At 36.3% G+C, this 20,596-nt stretch overlaps 1 protein-coding gene across 1 annotated transcript in view; it reads left to right on the top strand.

Moving 5' to 3' along the window:
• The first annotated feature begins 419 nt into the window (after positions 1 to 419).
• Positions 420 to 20,596, top strand: part of LOC114360101 (protein O-mannosyl-transferase TMTC1) — a 194,570-nt gene continuing 174,393 nt past the window's right edge. Inside the window, exon 1 of the mRNA XM_028314666.1 lies at positions 420 to 531. The gene's annotated coding sequence lies outside the window, so the exon portion shown is untranslated. The remainder of the gene's footprint in view (positions 532 to 20,596) is intronic.

Below are 20,596 nucleotides of genomic sequence, written 5' to 3'. Positions count from 1 at the left end.
CCCAACTTCTATTTCTATTTACACAATTTAAATTTACAATTTCATAAATACTTATTGCAAAATAGGTTTTACAATTCAAAACTTTTCAGACGTTAAAAGCCAAATCAAGTTAAAGTTATAAAAGTAGTTTGAAGTGCATAAAAATGCTTTTAACCCTTAAATACGATGTCTATCCGAGCCGTTTTCAAATTAGCTTAATTTCCTTTACTTGGTATCCAAGTGAACTTGGAAGTCGCACGCGAATGCTAATAGTGGGGGTCGTCGTCCTACCTGCACTTTGCGATTAAAGAAGGCTCAACTGACACACTGACCTTTGGTTAGGTGCCGCCCGTCAGCTGACGTCTCATCCTCCACGGCGCCTGCGCGCCGAATCATGCGGGATGCTACTCGGATCCTCATTCTGCAGTAGGCCTCCGGACTCTGCCAGGGGTGGGCGATTTCGCCGCACGTCCCCCGCGCGTGTTCGAAATTCGAAGTGAAGTTTCGGATGATTGAGTGAACTGTTTAGTGATTGGCCGGTTGGAGTTGGAGGTGAGTTTGAATTTGGAACTTTGTTTTTTAAATGCTCCAACGTCTTTTATTGTGGGTAAACAAATGAGAGTTTTAATGGATGTAAATGAATGCAAGTTGAAGCGTTAATATGACGGTTTAATTATGGCGTTAGATTAGGTTGTTTTTCTTTATTTGTGTTCTTGCTAGTTTTTATGTTTTAAGGTGTTAGATGGGGTAGATATGCGCGTAATTAGAAGTCATATTTTAGACAGTTATTGGTAAAAGAATTTGATTTAGATTGTGGTGTGGTTCAAATATTTTATGATTATTTTAGCTTAAATGAAGCTTTGTTATGACATATAACCAACTGACCATTTTTCTGAAAAGTGAGATGAATGAATAATAACATAAAACCAAATTAGGTATCATTGAAGAAAAAGCTTTTTACAAATGTTTGACTTTTAAAATAGGATTCAAAAAATTGTAAACGTAAGGTATCGTTTAAGCAGCTAATACCTATTATAAATATGGCATTTTCAAATAATAATTGATTATATTATAGAAAATTGTATTTACCTATTTATTACCTTTAAATTTTACAAGTAAGCTTCCAGATTTATTAGTTTCCTCCTTAATTTTGAAGTAATTTCATGTGATCATGGCATTCTCGTTTCCTCATAACAATAAGTAGTAGTAGTTTTATTTAAAATTGATCTATTTATTTTGATATTTCTTATAATTAACAGCAATTGAATTATTCACTATATACTTATATTAATTTTCCTTAAGTTTTTAATAACTTAAGGTTTTCGTCATTATTTTTGTGCGCCTATTGGGCGTGCAAAGCCAGGTCGGATCGCTAGTACAATAAGATGATTATCCGCAAAGGAAGTGCGCAGCCCTAACGACATGCCCCAGGATGAAAGATCTTCGTTATCTGATGCTGGCTTTCTTTCACAATGCTGCTTTTATATTAAATTCCCGTGCAAGCAAGGGAATGGCGTTTTTACGTAGCGTGGATATGAAATTTTGTAAAACTTACAGCCGTTTATGAAAGCAAAGCCAATTTCCGGCGTCTCGTAAGAGGCTAATGTCTGCGTGGTGATTACGAGAGTTAGAAGGTACTTGGACATAAACAAAATTACACATTAGAATCATTTTTTTTTATGCTAGCCAAGGCAGGTATTTGACCGCAATCGCACCTGGTGTTAAGTGAGATGCAGTCTAGGATGGTACAGCCCTGTAAGTGCCTATTCACTCTCGCCTTGAAAACGCCCGGATTATAGTGTTCAGGAAAGACAGCAGCAGGCAGCGAATTCCAGTCCCTAGCTGTTCGCATTATAAACGAATCGTCGAAACGCTTAGTACCATATTTTGGGACTACAAGCACACATCTTTTATTAGGGATGAATTCCATTTGGGTATTGTGAAGTTGGAATTAGTAATTATTACTAATAGCCCAAAATACTTATCAATATTCTAAGATAGAAAAAAGTTCTTATCCTGTCATTAACTTTTGAATATTTTGTAATTTATCACTTAAAACAAAACATAAAACAACACTGATTACGTAAATTCTCGCTGTCTGGATGTTAAATGCTTCATGCTCTATTTTTAGTTTGGGAAAAACACTTTTGTACGTTGTGCGTGTAAGCAAATATATAAATCGGAATCTGAGTGTATTGTACATTCGTCTTCAGCGTAAATAATGGGTGCCATTATGTCGAGGAGCGTTGAGAAATAAGTTTTCAATGTAAGGACGAGTAGATAATAATGTATATATACATATTACATTTATATTCTGCCTTTTGTCGAAACAGCCCACACATTTTGTGGATTTATTCACTATCAAAGTATTACTACATAAATATTGTAAATGAAACAGTTGGGGTACCTACCATATTTACTTACCACACACAAAAAATCATGATAAGAGATTATATTTTTACAAATTAAAATAAAAACATCCATCTTCGTTTTAAATAATGTAGTAACCAAACTCATTTTGAAAATACGTAATTACTTTCTTTTTTTCTCTTAAAAATTACACAGTGGAAGTAATTGCAAAATATTTCAACCCGTCTTGACCCCTGAAGGCGCGCACAAGGCCCGCGGGACGGACCCCTAATTTGTCAGCTAATTTATACAGAATTGTTTAAAATGGGACAGCGGGGCAAATGCAGTTTTAACGTGTTGCCGAAAAAGGGGCTCGGGTGGATTCCGGGAAAAAAGCTCGAAGTCTGTTTGACCTTTAAATTATTTTTTTGTCCTATTTTTTGGCAATCTCCTACCTAAATTCATTGTAGGGAAAGCATGGGATAAACAAATAATATAAAACATATTTACATAGGTAAATATGTTTTATATTATTTGTATTTGTATTCCAACGAATATTGTACGAATCTCTTAATATTGTACGGTTTCTTGTTTCTATTAAATCCCTGTTTTCGATGACGCTACTTCGACATATTTTATCGATCGTCGACAATTTTTTTTACACTGTCGCTCTATTTGTTCCTTGCAGTAATGAAAATAAGGCTTATTTTAGAGAGATTATCGTACAGCTTGATATACATACGTGTAACGTATTAGGGATTCATGCCCTAGACACGGTGGCGTGATTTGCGGCACTTTTGAACATACAGTTTTCAGGCGCGGAAATAGCTCGATTATGATTTATGCACGCTGTCTGTATCGATCGGGAAACGCAATCGATTGACACGCGAACAAAGGAAATTCATAAGTTACAGTAACTATTATAAAATACTAGCTTTCCGCCCGCGGCTTTGCCCGCGTGGAATTTTGTCTGTCACAGAAAAACTTTATCGCGCGCGTCCCTGTTTCAAAAACCGGGATAAAAACTATCCTATGTTCTTTCCCGGGACTCAAACTATCTCTATGCCAAATTTAATCAAAATCGGTTGCGAGGTTTAAGCGGGAAAGCGTAACAGACAGACAGACAGACAGACAGACAGACAGACAGAGTTACTTTCGCATTTATAATATTAGTTGGGATTGTGAGACTGGCATTTTATCCTTAGTTTTTAGTGCCGATCTAATACTTATATTCTTCCTTTAGGTGATTTATCTACACACCGCACACCCAGACTAATGCTAGTTTTCACCATCAATCCCTAATTTTTAAGTGACCCCTATGAAAACAAAATTCCTGTTATGTGTTACCATAGGGGTCTTTTAAAAATTAGAAATTGATGGTGAAAACGGACATTAATGACTGAAAATAAGCTAATCTTGTAAGTAGGTACCATAGTTACTGTACAATAAAATATTTAAAAACAAATGACGATAAAACAGAAGCCTAAACAAATACAAAACTGTAGTACTTACCTAGTTATTACCGATGCTTAAATACAGACAGAGCGATGAAAATTTAAACTAAATCTCAATACCGAACATCATCCCCCTCATTCAGGAGTACCCTTTGTCAAAACGTAACACTGAAAGCAGAAACTTAGCTTGCTCCCTTTGAATTTGAATGACTCATTTATTATTTAGATTCGTACGCAAACGACTTGTAAAGCTCTTCAACTAATGTCATATTCATTTGTTGTTAATGACTGTACAAATAAACAGGGTAACTGGAATAAGATAGATTTGATCGACTTAATATTTGTTTAATTTGGTGCTTAATTATTATAGCATAGAGTTTATAGTTTATATGATGATGAGTCCACAAAAAATACCAGAGTCAGAACTTTACCTGTACTTCGATCATATTGACTTGTAGTAGGTAAAGGAACCGATTAAGATTTTATGTGAGTAATAGTTTAATTTTAGAAGAACGCCTTAAAATGTAAAGTAATTCAAAAGTTTACTTTCTACCAAACCGAGAAGCACCAAAATACCTATTGGTAAATGCACCAAAGTACGAGTCAAACAACAGTTCAAACAGTCGTTAGATTTCAAAATATCACCGCTACAGCTCGAGAATTGGCCTGGCCACCGCGATGCTCTGTACATTACCTAATTTGCTTTTTGTGGTGGCGTAAAAGTTCAAAGTCTTACGTGCGCCGTAATAAAATAATGTATAAGAGATGGGCCTTTCTCAAATAACTGTTTTTAATATCAAACTGGGTACTGGTAGCTTCGTCTGTGTGGATTCTGATAACGTCAATAACATTATTTAGGTTCTAATTTCGGTAATAATTCATGGTGTTCAGCAAAACTGGTTTAAAGGCAGTATTCAGTTTCAAAAGCTGGAATGCATGCCATCGATTGCAGCTAGGGAGCAGCTCGGATTCAATGTGTGTTATAAAATACTCATGCACCGGCGGGACGGTAACTTTGATACTTGACCCGTGTGCTCGGGTCGCGCGACAATGTAGAGCCAGAAGTTAGCAACTTTACTTACACGACGTGAAAAGTTGACCTAAGTACTCCTTAAAAAGAGCATTAAATTTTATTTGCAACAAATACTTACACTTTTGACTTTAGAATAAAATTGTATAAAAAATTTGGTTGCCTATAAATTCCGAGACACTTTCAAATTTTTTGAAAAATTGCCCTAATATGCTTGGCAATATTTCCCTGAAAACCAATTTTTTCAATAGGTAGGTACTTAACTGTCAAATTTGGCCTTTTTAGCCGTCTTGGAATCCACTAAATATTACCTCAGTAAGTTGAAGAGCAGGTGACGTTCATCCATTCATTTTGATATACTTACAATATTTATACACTTTTGTTACAAAAGAGCACATCTAAGATGCCACAGTGAGTGACTTGCCTTCATATACCACAAGTCATACCTTATCTTTTTCTCTTGTTAAAATGTTGCTACCATTTTCTCGGTTTTAGCATGGAGTTATGCCTTGAGAAGTTTGTTCAGCCAAAAATACGTGCAAGTCAAGGCGCCGCAGGTTCATAAAACGTTCGGTAATTTGATTGCGAGCGTGCGTTGTCTGTTTTATCAATAACATGTTTAGCAACGTTTTTGTACCCATGAATTTTCAAGTCAACGTAAAACAGGAAAAGGGATCACGGGTATTGGGCTGTGGAAAAGTTTGTGGAGTTAGGTTACGAAAGAATAATATTGAATATAGCCAAGTATTGGCTTTGAAGCTATAAATATTGGAAACTTCTGATTTCGGCTTCAGCTTCTTATGGTTTCCTGATTAAACTTTTCCGCTGTGACAAAGGTCAAGGCAGAATGTACTTTTAATAAAGTCGCTATAATAAGATAGTGTTCAGATATTTTTCTCTAAGAAATATTTATTTTGTGTGAGACATTTTAAGAGAAGATTTAGAGATTTTAGCTGACACAGGTACAAGTGGATAAGATACATATATTATGTAGTGTTTGTTGTCAACTATACTAAACATCAAATAAACCGCACCTTCCGCGACGCGAACTTTAACGATTTTCTTCTGACACAATCATGGTGCCCCAACAATATTGGTGTTATTTGAAAGCCCAATAAATATCCTTAAAGAAAAACACATTTAATTTCTTAATAAATGATTAACATATACCATAAATGTGACTTGAAAAAATACCTCACTTTGGGCCCACCTATGGGATCAATTAGACCAATTTTTATGGTTATAAAACCAAATAATGATCACACGTGTCCTCTTTAACAGATGGATAGCGATTAATCCCAATTTAACAGTTTTATAGCCATAAAATTTGGCTTTAGCGTAACTACCAATTTTTTGAAGAAGTGACTCTGGATCCTTTTAAAGACACATTTTTGGGGTAAAAACCTTTCCTTTAATGAAATAAAGGTTAGAACTAGGCTTTTAAATGATGCCAATATTGGTGGGAAGTGGGGATGCATACGTTTGAAAATGCTTGTCGCGGGAGGTGCGATTTATTTGATGTCAAGTGTATAAATTTACAGGATTATGCTAGTGCAGTGAAACAAACATTTAGGCAGTGCCTTAATTGTTTGTTTCCCTAATATAAATAAAAAAATAACAATTGGAAATGGACCACGGAACTGTATACTTCTATTTGCTTTATGATACAAAATATCAGCTGGAATTTAGATTGTATCAAAAAAACTGTGCTTTGCAGATCACGTATGAGTTTTCATTAATCGGAAGTGACTTAAATCCATCCTATAACAGGGTTTTTAATTACGTCAATCAATTGTATTTGAAACACCTTAGTCATTTATGAAGCAACAAAGTATTAGTTGTGTCAAATGCCTTTGGCAGTTTCTATAGTTAGCCTACAAGCTTCAAGAAACGATATTTCTTTTGTTATTTGATGATTGGCCCCGAGTTTGTTTAGGAGCGGAACTATCAAGCCGCACGGACAACAAGAGCTTAGTCCCCCGTGTAAACCGGCCTGAGTCGCCCGATCGCGCCGCGTAATCGGCTCGGCCGGCCCGCATTAAACTAAGGACTTTGAATTATTTAACGACTTGTCCGTTTAACGGAGAGACAAGACAGCTTAGAAAGATATTTTGATCTTAAATAAATTATAAGCCTCGAGTATAATTGTACAGTCTTTTGTTAGATGTCACTTTGTAACAGTAAATAATCTTTAACTGTTAATCGCCTAAGAAACGCACAAAGAGACGGTGGCTTACGTCTACAGCAGTAATGGTACTAGTTCACGGGCCACTAGCTAGCTGGCTAAAGACGTCGTCAAGCCACTTAACGCTGCTATTTATAGCTTAAATCTATGAATAATTTGATTGGAAATTCGATCCGGTACACAAACAGCTATTGTAGGTCGCGGTAGAGACACAAGCTACAATACCAGTANAAACCACAGAGTACCTACATAATAGTCCAAATATCTTTTTTGTCTTTAATAATAACCCAAAAAACCCAGTTTTGATCAACTAGGTGTTTCTAGTGGCACTAAATTAATGACTGAGACGTTTGATGACTTTAATTAGGTTTTGATTTATGGCATACTTAGAATTGCTCTAGGGCCTTTGAGAAAGCTGCAGACATGTACATTCTCAATTATTTCGTTCTGCAGATAATATCCCAATTTTATTTATGAAGTTGAAGAAGCAGGTTCTCGAGAAAACTAGAATAATTTGTTTATTACATAAAAATAAATTCTGATATTGATACTTTATTCTAAAACCTTTTTTATTATTCAAGTAGGTCAGACTAGTGGTATGTTATGAATAATTCATTTTTAATTGTGTAAAAACTTTTTAACAGATCCTACTTACTATTTATTACATCGATTTTAAAAAACAGAAACGTCACAGTGACAAATGTCGCGATGATCGCTGATCGCTGCGTGCAGACGCTACATAGATCGCCGCGACCAATGACAGGACGCGTTGATGTGAACACATCGCTACAAATTCATACGCGCTGTCTGGTCGCCATTGCCATCGTCATCGTGCACGCCGGCTGCACGCGTTGGTCTGGTCTAACCTTAATCCTTCTGTATCTGTACTATTACTTATTCTGTGCTTTGGGCCCACCTCTGGGATCAATTAGACCAATTTTTATGGTTATAAAACCAAATAAAGATCTCACTTGTCCTCTTTAACAGATGGATATGGATAGCGATTAATCCCAACTTAACAGTTTTATAGTCATAAAAAATGGCTATAGCGTAACTACCTATTTTTTTAAAAAGGGACTGGATCCTTGTAAAGACACATTTTTGGGGTAAAAACCTTTCCTTTAATGAAATGAAGTTTAGAACTAGGCTTTCAAATGGTACCAATGTTGGTGGGAAGTGGGGATGCATACGTTTGATAAGTAAGTGCTTGTCGCGGGAGGTGCGATTTATTTGATGCCGAGTGTATGTAGTTATAAGATGTAGTATATGTTGCCAGCTATTTACAGGATTATGCTAGTGCTGTGAAACAAGCATTTAGCACGGAAGTGTAACTTCTATTTACTTTATGATACAAAATGCCAGCATGAATATTTAGACTGTATCTTTAAAAAAAACTGCTTTGCAGATCACGTACTATGAGTTTTCATTAATCGGAAGTGACCTAAATCCACCCTACAGGGTTTTTAATGATCTCAATTATTTGTATTTATATCACCTTTGTTATATGTATGAAGCAACAAAGTATTAGCTGTGTCAGATGCCTTTGGCAGTTTCTAAAGTCCAACCTACAAGCTTCAAGAAACGATATTTCTTTTGTTATTTGATGATTAGCCCCGAGTTTGTTTAGGAGCGGAACTATCAAGCCGCACAGACAACAAGAGCTTAGTCCCCCGTGTAAACCGGCTCGAGTCGCCCGATCGCGCCGCGTAATCGGCTCGGCCGGCCCGCATTAAACTAAGGACTTTGAATTATTTAACGACTTGTCCGTTTAACGGAGAGACAGGACAGCTTAGAAAGATATTTTGATCTTAAATAAATGATAAGCCCTGAGTATAATTGTACAGCCTTTTGTTAGATGTCACTTTGTAACAGTAAATAATATTTCTAACTGTTAATCGCCTAAGAAACGCACAAAGAGACGGTGGCTTACGTCTACAGCAGTAATGGTACTAGTTCACGGGGCCACTAGCTAGCTGGCTAAAGACGTCGTCAAGCCACTTAACGCTGCTATTTATATCTTAAATCTATGAATAATTTTACTGAAAATTCGATCCGGTACACAAACAGCTATTGTAGGTCGCGGTAGAGACACAAGCTACAATACTGGTTNGACTTTGAATTATTTAACGACTTGTCCGTTTAACGGAGAGACAAGACAGCTTAGAAAGATATTTTGATCTTAAATAAATTATAAGCCTCGAGTATAATTGTACAGTCTTTTGTTAGATGTCACTTTGTAACAGTAAATAATCTTTAACTGTTAATCGCCTAAGAAACGCACAAAGAGACGGTGGCTTACGTCTACAGCAGTAATGGTACTAGTTCACGGGCCACTAGCTAGCTGGCTAAAGACGTCGTCAAGCCACTTAACGCTGCTATTTATAGCTTAAATCTATGAATAATTTGATTGGAAATTCGATCCGGTACACAAACAGCTATTGTAGGTCGCGGTAGAGACACAAGCTACAATACCAGTATTGTAGCTTGTGTCTCTACCGCGCTCGAACTAATTCGGTCACTTTGCATCAATGACTGCCTTAGCCTCCATTTTTGGGCCAATATATGGTAGTGATAGGATTCAACGGCCAGTAATAGGCTCGTTTTGGTTCAACATACAACGAACGGTGCTTTATGAATTGCGTAAAGTTTCTACCGAAAGTTCGTGGCCAATCGTTAAGTTGTCCGACCAGCCATAACATTGTAATCGGCGGTCGCGTCCCGCGTTAAAACTAAGCACTTAGAATAATTTAACGACGTCATTTAGCGATGTACACTGTCAAAGTTGCCTAGCGAAGGTATTTGTCGAACGATTGTCATGGAAGTTGTGATAGTTTGGGCCGGGTCGTCATTAGAGGCCTGGGAAAGCCATTCGGTTAATAGCGGTCATTCTCAGGTTATTTGCCGTGTTTAAACACAGATTTACTAAATAATTATTTAAAACTAAGTAATTTTACTAACCTAAGTGAATGTTGCGGATTGTGTTTTGGGGTAATTTTATCTGAGGCTGAATTTTTGGATAGCGCAATGAAAACCTTCCGAAATTAGAACCGCCTACAGGAAAACTTTCCTAAAAACATATTTGAAAATATTAATAAAACAAATCAACGTCATTAGCAAAGCAATTTCTTAATTTCTTTCATTGGATTTGCAGTTCTTTTTTATTATAATCTAGTATATTATCTTCAAGAAGTTCTTTGAAGTTTTATCCAGTAAGAAGATGCTATTGACTTGCCTGCTGTTTATAGAGCAATTGTTAGAATTTTCAAAGGTTCTCGAGAAATTTCTCTACTTGCATTGTTACTTCAAACTTTACGCTTTTTGTTCTCAAAACCTTTGGCCTTTAGTGCACTTATTTCTACTTTACTTTAGTGTACTTTATTATTTATATAAATGTTTTTATTATAATGAAATCGCCTCATAAACTTTAACCCTGTATTGAGATTGAGGTAGAAATAAATCTAGCAATATCTGAGAAGAACAGAACATTATCTGACTTTAGCTTAAATAACAACAAGATTTAAGTCGACAAGTCAGTTCTTAACACTGTCAGATATCATGGAACAATTTCAGCTTCGTAAAGGATACTTTGTTTGAAACACCGGTGTACAATTTCAATGATAAATTAATTGCTGACTAACAAAGCTGTGTCAACAAACATCAACTGTTTTGAAATTAAAGCAGGTAGGACTTTCCACTCTCACAATTTTGTGAAAATTTGTGTATCGAAATGCCATCAACAGAAGTTACATTTTAGATCTCATGGTCTTTTGATATCCAACAATTTTACGTGTTACTTTGAGCATATCAATATTAAACGTCCCTGAACATATCGCTATACAAAAGTTAATCTTTTGACTTTGATCAAAATTCACTCGGAAGTTAAGCTTATGTTGATACGTCCTTTTTAATTTAGCTCCAAACTAAAATTTCTATCAGGGCTAATCTAGTCACATTACTTATTTAATAAACATGGCTTCCAGCGGGATTTGAATCTACTTGACTTGACTGTAGCTAGTTATTGTTCGGTACGTGAACCACCAGGCCGTCAATTTATTGAATGGTCCCAAAATCATTTCACTCACTTGTTTATTTTTCATTTAGGGCTCTAGGGCTCTCAAACACTACCCCACTTGTCTCCGTAGCTCTGAAAATTGATTAGAATTTTCAATTCACACTATAATAGGGTAAGAAGGGCTCCAACTTCCTAAAACTGAAAGTTGGGTCAACGCGCAGATGAAATAAACTTACCCACTCCACTATTATTAAGCTGGCCGTAATCAACTTGATGCGAGTTTAATTTGATTAGTATTGGGTAATATTTTGGTGGCAGCCCTCGAAGTTAACAGCAATTTGTATTGACTTTAATATTGAAGTTTGAACATCTGTTCAATATTTATTTAGTTGCCATGACTACTTCGTGGAAACTTTACTTCCTTTGATTAGGATATGCTACTTCCGGCAAGGTCATGGGTTTGATCGTCGCGCAATACAAACATTAGTTTGCATGAATATACTTTTCTCCATTGATTGGGGGATGTTTTCTACAATGGTACGTAGGTATATTTATAAAATGTATTTGTATAAGTTTAAATCTGCTGTCTAGTAACCATAACAAGTTTTCTTTAGTAGCGCTCTGTGTAAAATGTTCAAGGATATTTATAATATATTTATAATATACAGAATGTTAGGTAAATGGGTATATGAGCCGACACTAGCCCATGTTAACATGGGCATATAAATGGTATGGTGAAGTCAGGATATCATCATTTTATTTTTTTTAATTTTCATACATAATGAATTTTATAAAATCTGATTTGTATGAAAAACAAAATAATTAAAATGAACATATAAATTTTCTGACTTCACCATACCATTTATATGACCATGTTAACATGGGCTAGTGTCGGCTCACATACCCATTTACCTAACACCCTGTATAAGGATATTTATAATGTAGGATGTCCTACATTATAAATATCCTTGCCCTGTCCAACTCTAATCGTTTCCAAATTTAAAGTAGCTACCTACTACAAAAACGAGGGTGGTTTAATTTTGATCGCAATTACCTTCTCGTTGCCCCCATTTGTCTTCCAGTACAGTTCAGCCCTCCTTAGGCCGAGTCTATATTTTATTCATAGAGGGATCTGCGAGGCTCGTTGCCGGAATTACTGAATTCTGGAATCAAACATTCGAACACTTTTTACGTCGTTGGAGAGTTTTTTCATCTCGATTCTATTGTGCTAAGTGATTTCCTTCATTGTTTTCCATTGTGAAGCAACAAGCGATTCATTTAAAGCGAGCGTGTTAACTGATAAAATGATATTATTTCAAAACAACAACTGTGATTTCCGTGTTTACGAAATACGAGACACGTGAATCATTTGTAACGCGGTGCGCGGGTGCTGAAACTTTGTTCAGCTTGTGACTTATACATTAAAATAATATTGGCGTTTATCAACTTAACTGCTTACACAAAACGGTGACTTGCGAAGTAATTGTTAGAGAGCAAAGATTTATTTTAAAAAAGTTAAGTTTGTATAGGTACTGAATGATAATACCTAATGCATATAAGCGCAATAAGGTACATAAGAAAGGTCGCGGGAAGAGTCTGGATGCGGGCGCAGGACCATTCATCATGGAAAACCTTGGGGAAGGCCTCTGTCCAGCAGTGGACGTCATTTGGCTGAAACGAATGAACGAAGGTACATATGAATGCATTATTGCTTTATTATAAAAGAATTAACACTCTACCAAGTTGTCGACATAATGTAAAGAACGGAAAAAATCAATGCACAAGTTTCGCGCATTTTCCCCCACATAAACACAGTTTTAAACCCTCCTGTATTCTCTTTGATAAATCACTCTCGTCAATTATTCTCAAAGTTGCTTCTCAGATAAAGCGTTAAGTGTGAAACTGTAGCCTCGCTTTATACGTTGACAGTAATTTTACTTCGACGAAATGTAAAATGGCCTTCGCTTTCGCGTAGATCTTAATTGCGCCTCCACCTGAGGCTGTGCTCGGTAATGTTTAACTTGGCGATGCATTTTATTACGGGAACGTTAAAATGTGATACTTTATTTTGCATGCTCATAATGTAATTTGGCTTTGCGCGTGAAGTATTTAAAATAAAATTGATAAAATTCATTTCTTCTTAGTGAATTGATTTACTCGACCATTGCTAAGTATAACCAAATGGGTCAGAGTAGAAGAAAGACACTCCTGGGCAGTGTCAGTTTCAAGCAACTTTAATTATCGATATACGGTAGGTAGATAAGTACTACCATGCGAAATATCTTCAACTTAAGATAATATCTACAATGATGATATCATTATCCCACTCAGCTACACTTACACAACATAATGTATTCTAAAATACACGAGATGTTCTGTTCTACACTAATTACCGCACTCATCTCGTCGCAAAGTTTGATTTTCCCTTATTACTTGGGCCCTCCATTTTCGGGATCCAGAACTTCGCGTCCCGACCTAAGGGATTTAACTTCGCGAAGAAGTTACTTATGAATATTGTAAATTATAATCTGGACACAATTTCACTTGTAGAATACATTTTGATTTTCCTAACAAGAGTTACAAGAGTTGGTCAAATTTAGGCGTACTAGCGACTTGCTTCGGCTTTTAGGGGAAAAAGTGTTTCTAAACACAAACATTTCTCGCTGATTAGGCTATGCTTTAGTTAAAACTGTTTTAAAAACAACGAAGCGTGTTATCTTCTATTCTTTTCCTCCATTAAGACCATAATCTGAACATTACTGGTGTAACAAAAATAAACTCATAAAATATTCCAACCTATATTTAATACCGTTACTACCCGACCATGATNCTCATGAAGGTTTACATTATGTGAATATTTTAGTAATTTTATACGCTACTCGCCTAGCTACCACCCTTGTAATTGATGTGACACTTTGACATAGGCTTTTTGAATGTCACCTAGTGACAATTATACTAGCTCCATGCTTTGATGAAAGGGTTTGTTTGGAACACTATTATTTACTAAATGCCCATAATATTTGATGTTATAGAGACGGTATGTTTCTGATATTGCTGCTCAGTAGTTAGGAGAATTCAACCTTGGGTCGTATTTATGTTTGTGTACGTACTTTGATAATAAATGCTATATTATTTATCTGTTGTTTATTTTAGAGACGAATATTCAAACAACATTATATCGAAAATGTTGAGTAGGTAAGTTAGGTAGTAGTAAGTTCTTTCATCTTCTAGGAAATCCATCTAGGGTTTCACCCACCAGTCGGTGGGTGAAACCCTAGATGGATATGGATGGATGGGTAATCCAATAATCTATTACAGAAATCTGGCTCATGCAGCGTGAAATTGTAAAGACTTTGTACTTTCATGATTTAGAGATTCTGCCAATTCCAAAGGTACTCGTAGGAAGGAACATTCTGACATAACATAATCATCATCATTTGCATCACATCTCACTTGGTGTTGGCAAACCAAGTCAACTTTAATTAAGTATAATTTAGCATGGTTTAGAACATGCATAATAATAATTATGTTCTTCTTAACTATCCGTCATTGAATTGCTCATTGCTGATTTCACCTTCCAATAGACGTGACCACAGATTAGACTTCTACAGTTGACCCAACCGCCCAACACTACACCCATCATCAACAAGTGGCTGAAGCTCTACAAACTTTTCTCCTTGACCTCTACTTAGCTACTGTCCCAGTCGTCAGATTCATTAAAATAGAAAAGCACTGAGGTTATAACGCTTCAACATTTCACCAACTCTTGGGAACATTGCGACTGTTTCAACAAGCTCTAAAACAACACTAGTATCGCGTTATTGTTTTTGTAATTCAAAATAACAGCCCGAGCATAAGATTCCGTTTCTTTTATTCCCTCTTAAGGTTAAAACCCCCCTAAAAGTGGGATTGCTCGGAACAATGTTTTACGTCTGTCATTCTGACACGGGAGATATTGGAATTTGCGCTTCTGTAAATATTATATGGCAAACTTTATGTTGAGGAATAATAAAGAGAAATTTATGACAAGTCAAGGCGAAGGTTTTTAATAATTCCGCCTACGGAATGGTATTTCAAAAACGCTATTTTATTTAATGGGCACTTGCAAGCTATTTATTTATGTGGTGTATGATGTGAATGTGATATTTTTACTGCAACCAAACTAACAGAGAGATTTACGTTCACGTTTAGTTTCCTTTACGGTTTTGCATGTGCAAATATTTTGTAGGTACCTACTTATGCGCAAACATAAAAAAAAATAGTTTACAATATTTCGGAGGTTTGGTGAAGTTCGTTCGTTTCAGCTAAATTACGTCCACTACTGCTGTATAAAAGGCTTGGTGTAGTAAATCCGTTAAAATCAAAACTGCCCGTAAGTAAGCTCAACTGTTTAGTATTAAAAGACTCGGTAAAAGGGTATTTTAAACAACTTTATAAAGTACAAAATGGCGAACCCCGCACAATGTTTACAAAATATTCAAAAGTATTAGAAACACCTAAAACAAAACAGTCGGACGGTCGCGGACTCTCTTGACCCGTCGCATTAACGGGTCAATAAAACCCGGCCGGGTCTTAACGGACCCGAGAAACCGCATGCGACCGATTTAACGTAATCTATCTATTTACATGTGTTTTAACGTAATGCTCTTAGTTTGAGAGACTTGTGGGTTTTCAACAAAAGGTTATCAAACTGTTTCGAACTATTTTTGTTGGGGTTTAGTTTTATCGAAAAGTTTGGTTCGGTCTGTATGTGCCGTCAGTTTTTACTCAAAGAATCAATCTAAAACTTATGAAACATTACATAAGATTTATTTTACGCATTACTTGCAATTATAATAATTAGCGTGAAGGAAAAAGAAACAAATGTACAAATGTAGCAGCAAGAAAAATATTTTCCACAATTTTCTCTTCATGGGTTTAACATTTTCCGCCGTCAATCCGATCACGCCATGTCAGGTAGATACCTATTACGGCTTATAGAGATTGACGTGACGTTATTGTTTTAGCTCACATGAAAAAAATATCTTTTGTTTACCGTATTTAGTGCTTATCAAAAGGTATGTGCTAAGGTCCTACTGACACCTGTGAATGTGCTAGGTGTTGTTTTAACTAAGCGGTATCGACCTGCGGACAACGATAGTCCATTACTACTGGAGTGGGCGACCGTGTTATACAAACATTAAGCGCAGATTAGTGCCCACCGGGCACGGCATACATCTTACTTGTCATTATTCTAAAACATCACTTGGTAATGAAAACAGGAGACAATAATGTTATTGTTATAAAAATCAGAAATGTTATAAAAATGTATTTGTGTTAGTAGAGTTCAATTCTTTTGCGAATCGCTTCTATAAAGCCCAGCCCGTTTTAATTCAATCTTGAATCAACTTCTAGATCTAGAACTGGACTCCACGACACAGGGAATCCTAGAGTCAACAGTCTAATATCGTATCGCAAACGAATAGAAACGAAAAACTTTCGGTCGAATCGAAAGCGCGTCGTGATCGTCATCAACAAAACAACATTGAATTCATTGTCATAATATTTTAACATTGAATTCGCGTAATTAAGTCAGGAACAACAGCTCATAGATACGGTTACAATACGGGAAAATAGAGAAGGGTCTTCCCAATAAAATTATATGTAAAATTCATATTATTTTTAATTATATTCATTACATATATGACGCTACATCTAAAGCAGAATAGGTATTAATAAATTTTGAATGAAATTAAAAATCAAACAAATAAAAATTCGATTAGATTTCTCAAAGAAAATATCCTCGATTCTAAAATATATCGATTAGGTTTAAAAGGAGCGCCTCACTAAATAGAACTGTCATAATCACTTTCTTACGCTGAATTGACTATAGTAGCTTTGTAATTTTATGTGAACAGGTTTCCAGAAAAAATATACCTGTAATCTGAAAATATACACTGCCTGAAAATAAAGCAGCCGTGACCTAATTTTCAGGGTTTTCCTTTCTATTCCTAAGCAAAGCCCTTTAGATTTCTTCAATCAATCTTGTGAAATCCCCAGGTTCACATTGATTTTAGTTTTAGTCTTGTGTTGTTACAATATTTGCGACACGCAAGTTGTTGTTTGCGCGGGCCTCTCCCTGGTCTCATGAAAATACGAACATATCATGATCTACACACGCTGCATTTTTATGTATTCTATCGTTCGTTCGTTCGTTTCAACCGAATGACGTCCACTGCTGGACAAAGGTCTCCCCCAAGGATTTCCACAACGACCGCTCGCATGTATGTATTCTATACTTAACTATCAATATTATGTTTTCAGAAACTTGGTATGGTTCTGGGCCCACCGTATTGATCTCGAGTGTACACCGACCCACTCTATAATTATAAACTGGTGATAAAACGACTCGAAATGTTTGACTTTTGAAGTAATTGTGAATTAGCGCAGCCGCCTTTGACTTTTATTTTTGTGTATTTAACGTTTGTGAGGATGTTAAAACAATATTATACATGCGCTTAATGACGTCGTTTAACCCAAAAGTCAATTTCGCCTTTTGACTACCTTCTGAATAATGTTACTTAGGGGTGTAATTTTGTTCAGCAAAATTTTGCAGGCAATCGGTGTTTCCTACCAAATATCACATCTGAAGGGTCCACTGAAATAAATATTGTAAGTGCGTATCCTTTTATCTGAGCTTACTTTAGAGTTGTTTTCAGCAAGGTGAAAGTTAAAATATCTCATCCGGATTATTGATAATTTCGCCGTTTTTGGTTAAGTTGAAGTATTTTGTTTCAGAGATGTTAACGTAGCTGGTAGGTAGGAAAGGCGTAGCAATCCTAAAATGCAACACTTATGATGTCAACTTATCAATTCAGTTAACTTTTACCTTCGAACCGTTCCTTTTTTATCACATGATTGTAAACACGACCAAAATAATGTAGAGGCCCTAATCCGGGCGAGGCAATCTCGCGTCGCTGTCGATACCGCCAGATACTGTGGCGAAGCCGACCTTTCTTCAACGATCCATTCTCGCAACTACTACCACAGTGTACAGAGTTACAGAAAACACACTTTTAGAGATACCTACATCATTAGGTAATCTTGTAAGATTTTTCCTGGATAATGTCTTTCTAAAAACGCAAACGTGCTTGCCCCAAGCAAACTTGGCGGCGCACTGTAGCAGACGTGGCGAAGAAAATCGACAAGACCTGGAGCGAGATCAAGCGCGAAGCTCAAGAACAAACGCGATGGAGGACTGTTGTGGACGCCCTCTGCCCCATCTAGGGGACATAGGACCTTAAGTCAAGTTAGGCAATGTCTTTCTACGTTTATATGGTTTATCCTATGTAACTGAATCATGTGCCTACCTACAGTGCTTGCTTTTGAAACTGAAATCTCATTTATTTACATCGGCCATGTTTTAATAATATCGGGACTATCCCTTTTTTGAGCTTTCATCCCTTGATAAAATTGGACAATTAACATTATATTACCACTTCTTAAAAAAATTTGCAACGATTAGAATGATTCTTCTGCAACACCTCATGCTACGTACCCAGGGTCACCGCCGAAACAATCGCCGCTCCCGCCGGCAATATACGCGTTAATCAACTGACTCCCTTATTTTTAGGGCTGTCACTTTATTCTTCTCATATCAATAGAGTAACATCAAAAACACCTTAGGATTTGCGTGTTTGTAGACTGGTTAATTGATCAGATTTAACTATGTCAGACAAGTGAAGCCAAGGTCTCAGTAGTTATAACCCCTACAATAAAAAAAAAGTAATAATCGAGAGGGCCAGATAAACAAAAATTTGATTGAATATACATTATTCTAACAAATTCAACGCTCTTCACGGCTCAGGACGTTTGTATCGTCTGCACGGGTTGCCCCTGTAAATAAAATATTAATAATGCGACAGCCCTGCGCAGCGCGTTTGTGCGCAGCCGTCTTGCTCGCGGTGTGAAGGCCGACAAACAATGTGGCTTTGTTTTTGGCATTTCGATAAGCCCATAAAATTGGCAATTTATAAGTCAAATAGATTATAGGCCGGGTGATTGGAGACATGGCATTTATGGTAATGAAGTTCGAAACAAGGTCAATAAGATAATGATGTTCAAACTGATGGTTTTGTACGGGTGACGGCACAACAAGGCAAACATTTTTCAAAAGGCATTATATGTAGTTGTTATGCGTCTTGGCATTGGTTTCCTTGCGCTTTCTTGGAGCGCTGAAATGTTAATGGTATGGTTTTGGAAAGGTAGTTGTAAATAAACATTTCAAGTCAATAAAGATATTCCCCTAGGGTACTCTGAAGTGGCCCCGAACGAATTCTTTTAATTCTACTATCGGCATCTTGAGAACTATTGCGATCTCTCACTTCGTTAATTCCACAATTAAATTGCAAGTCCCGGCGATGGCGCCTGAGAGCTTTTTCCACTGGAAAGCAATAAAAATACCATTAAATTGAACAGCTCTATAATCTACTTCAACAATTTTCTCTAACTTCGACTGCCTACGAATTTCTACTTTACTTTATTGTGAAGTTGATTTCTTAGAAAGAAGTCAATGATTGAAAGAGTTATTTTTTGATACCTTTGATGATAGAATTGTTTCTGTCATTTTCTTGTCTAGAAAAAAATATGATAGTTATAAGCCTTATTTGAAAAACATCAATCTTTTAAACTGCGATCTCCAACCCGCCTGCCAAGCGTGGAGATTATGGCAAAACCCTCCACTATAGTGGAGGAGGCTCATAGTCCAGCAGTGGACTGTAAAGGTCTGTTGCACAAAAGGTAAAGATAAAATCCCAAATCATTATATTGGCAATTGTATCTCAGAATCAAACAATAACCCCTCCGGAGCCCCGGCAATGCCAGCACTACATTACACCGTGTTTCATAATTAACTTCGTTAGCCCCGTGACATGGCAGCGACATGTAAACTGGAACTATCACTAGGGTTACCATACAATTTAGAAAATACTCTAAAAAATGTTTTACTGGGAATTTAAGACATTTATAAAAATATTAATCATAAAACAAAATAACCGCATTTTTTAATCTGATCAGCGCCAGCTGAAATCCAGCGTGGAAATTACGCCATTTCTGGTAGAGCAAAATTTTTGTGAGAGCAGCTGTATAATTATTTCTTTATTCTTTATTTTGATCGAAGTTTTATCGAATTGTAATTTGAATCGAATATTGTATTTTTTTTTTCATACTGGGTATTTTTTTCCTTGTCTCATTTTATTACAACACAACTGATAGGATTTCTTATGTTCTAGATACATTGTAACGGTTGGCGACCCTAACTATAACTCACGTCTAAATGGCGCAAGACTATTGCCCGTAAATTAATCACAGAGGCGACGATATGAAATTCCGCGAGTTAATACACTTCACCCGCTGCAGTCATCTAGATATTAAAGTTTTGCTGAGACGGCAATTAGACGAAAGACTGCTTAGTTGAAATTTAAAGTGTTAACTAGTTTAAAAGCATCTGCAGAGCTTTCGTGTTTCAACGGGCTTGAAGAAGCACATACACCTTAAGGATATGTAAAGCTTTATTATATTTAATTTTATTTCAAAATAGTGCAAATAAA

Source organism: Ostrinia furnacalis, unplaced genomic scaffold, assembly GCF_004193835.3.
Source record: "Ostrinia furnacalis isolate ACB-3 unplaced genomic scaffold, ASM419383v2 OfSCF4889, whole genome shotgun sequence".
Lineage (NCBI taxonomy): Eukaryota > Metazoa > Arthropoda > Insecta > Lepidoptera > Crambidae > Ostrinia > Ostrinia furnacalis.
This window is presented reverse-complemented; position numbering and strand designations above follow the sequence as displayed.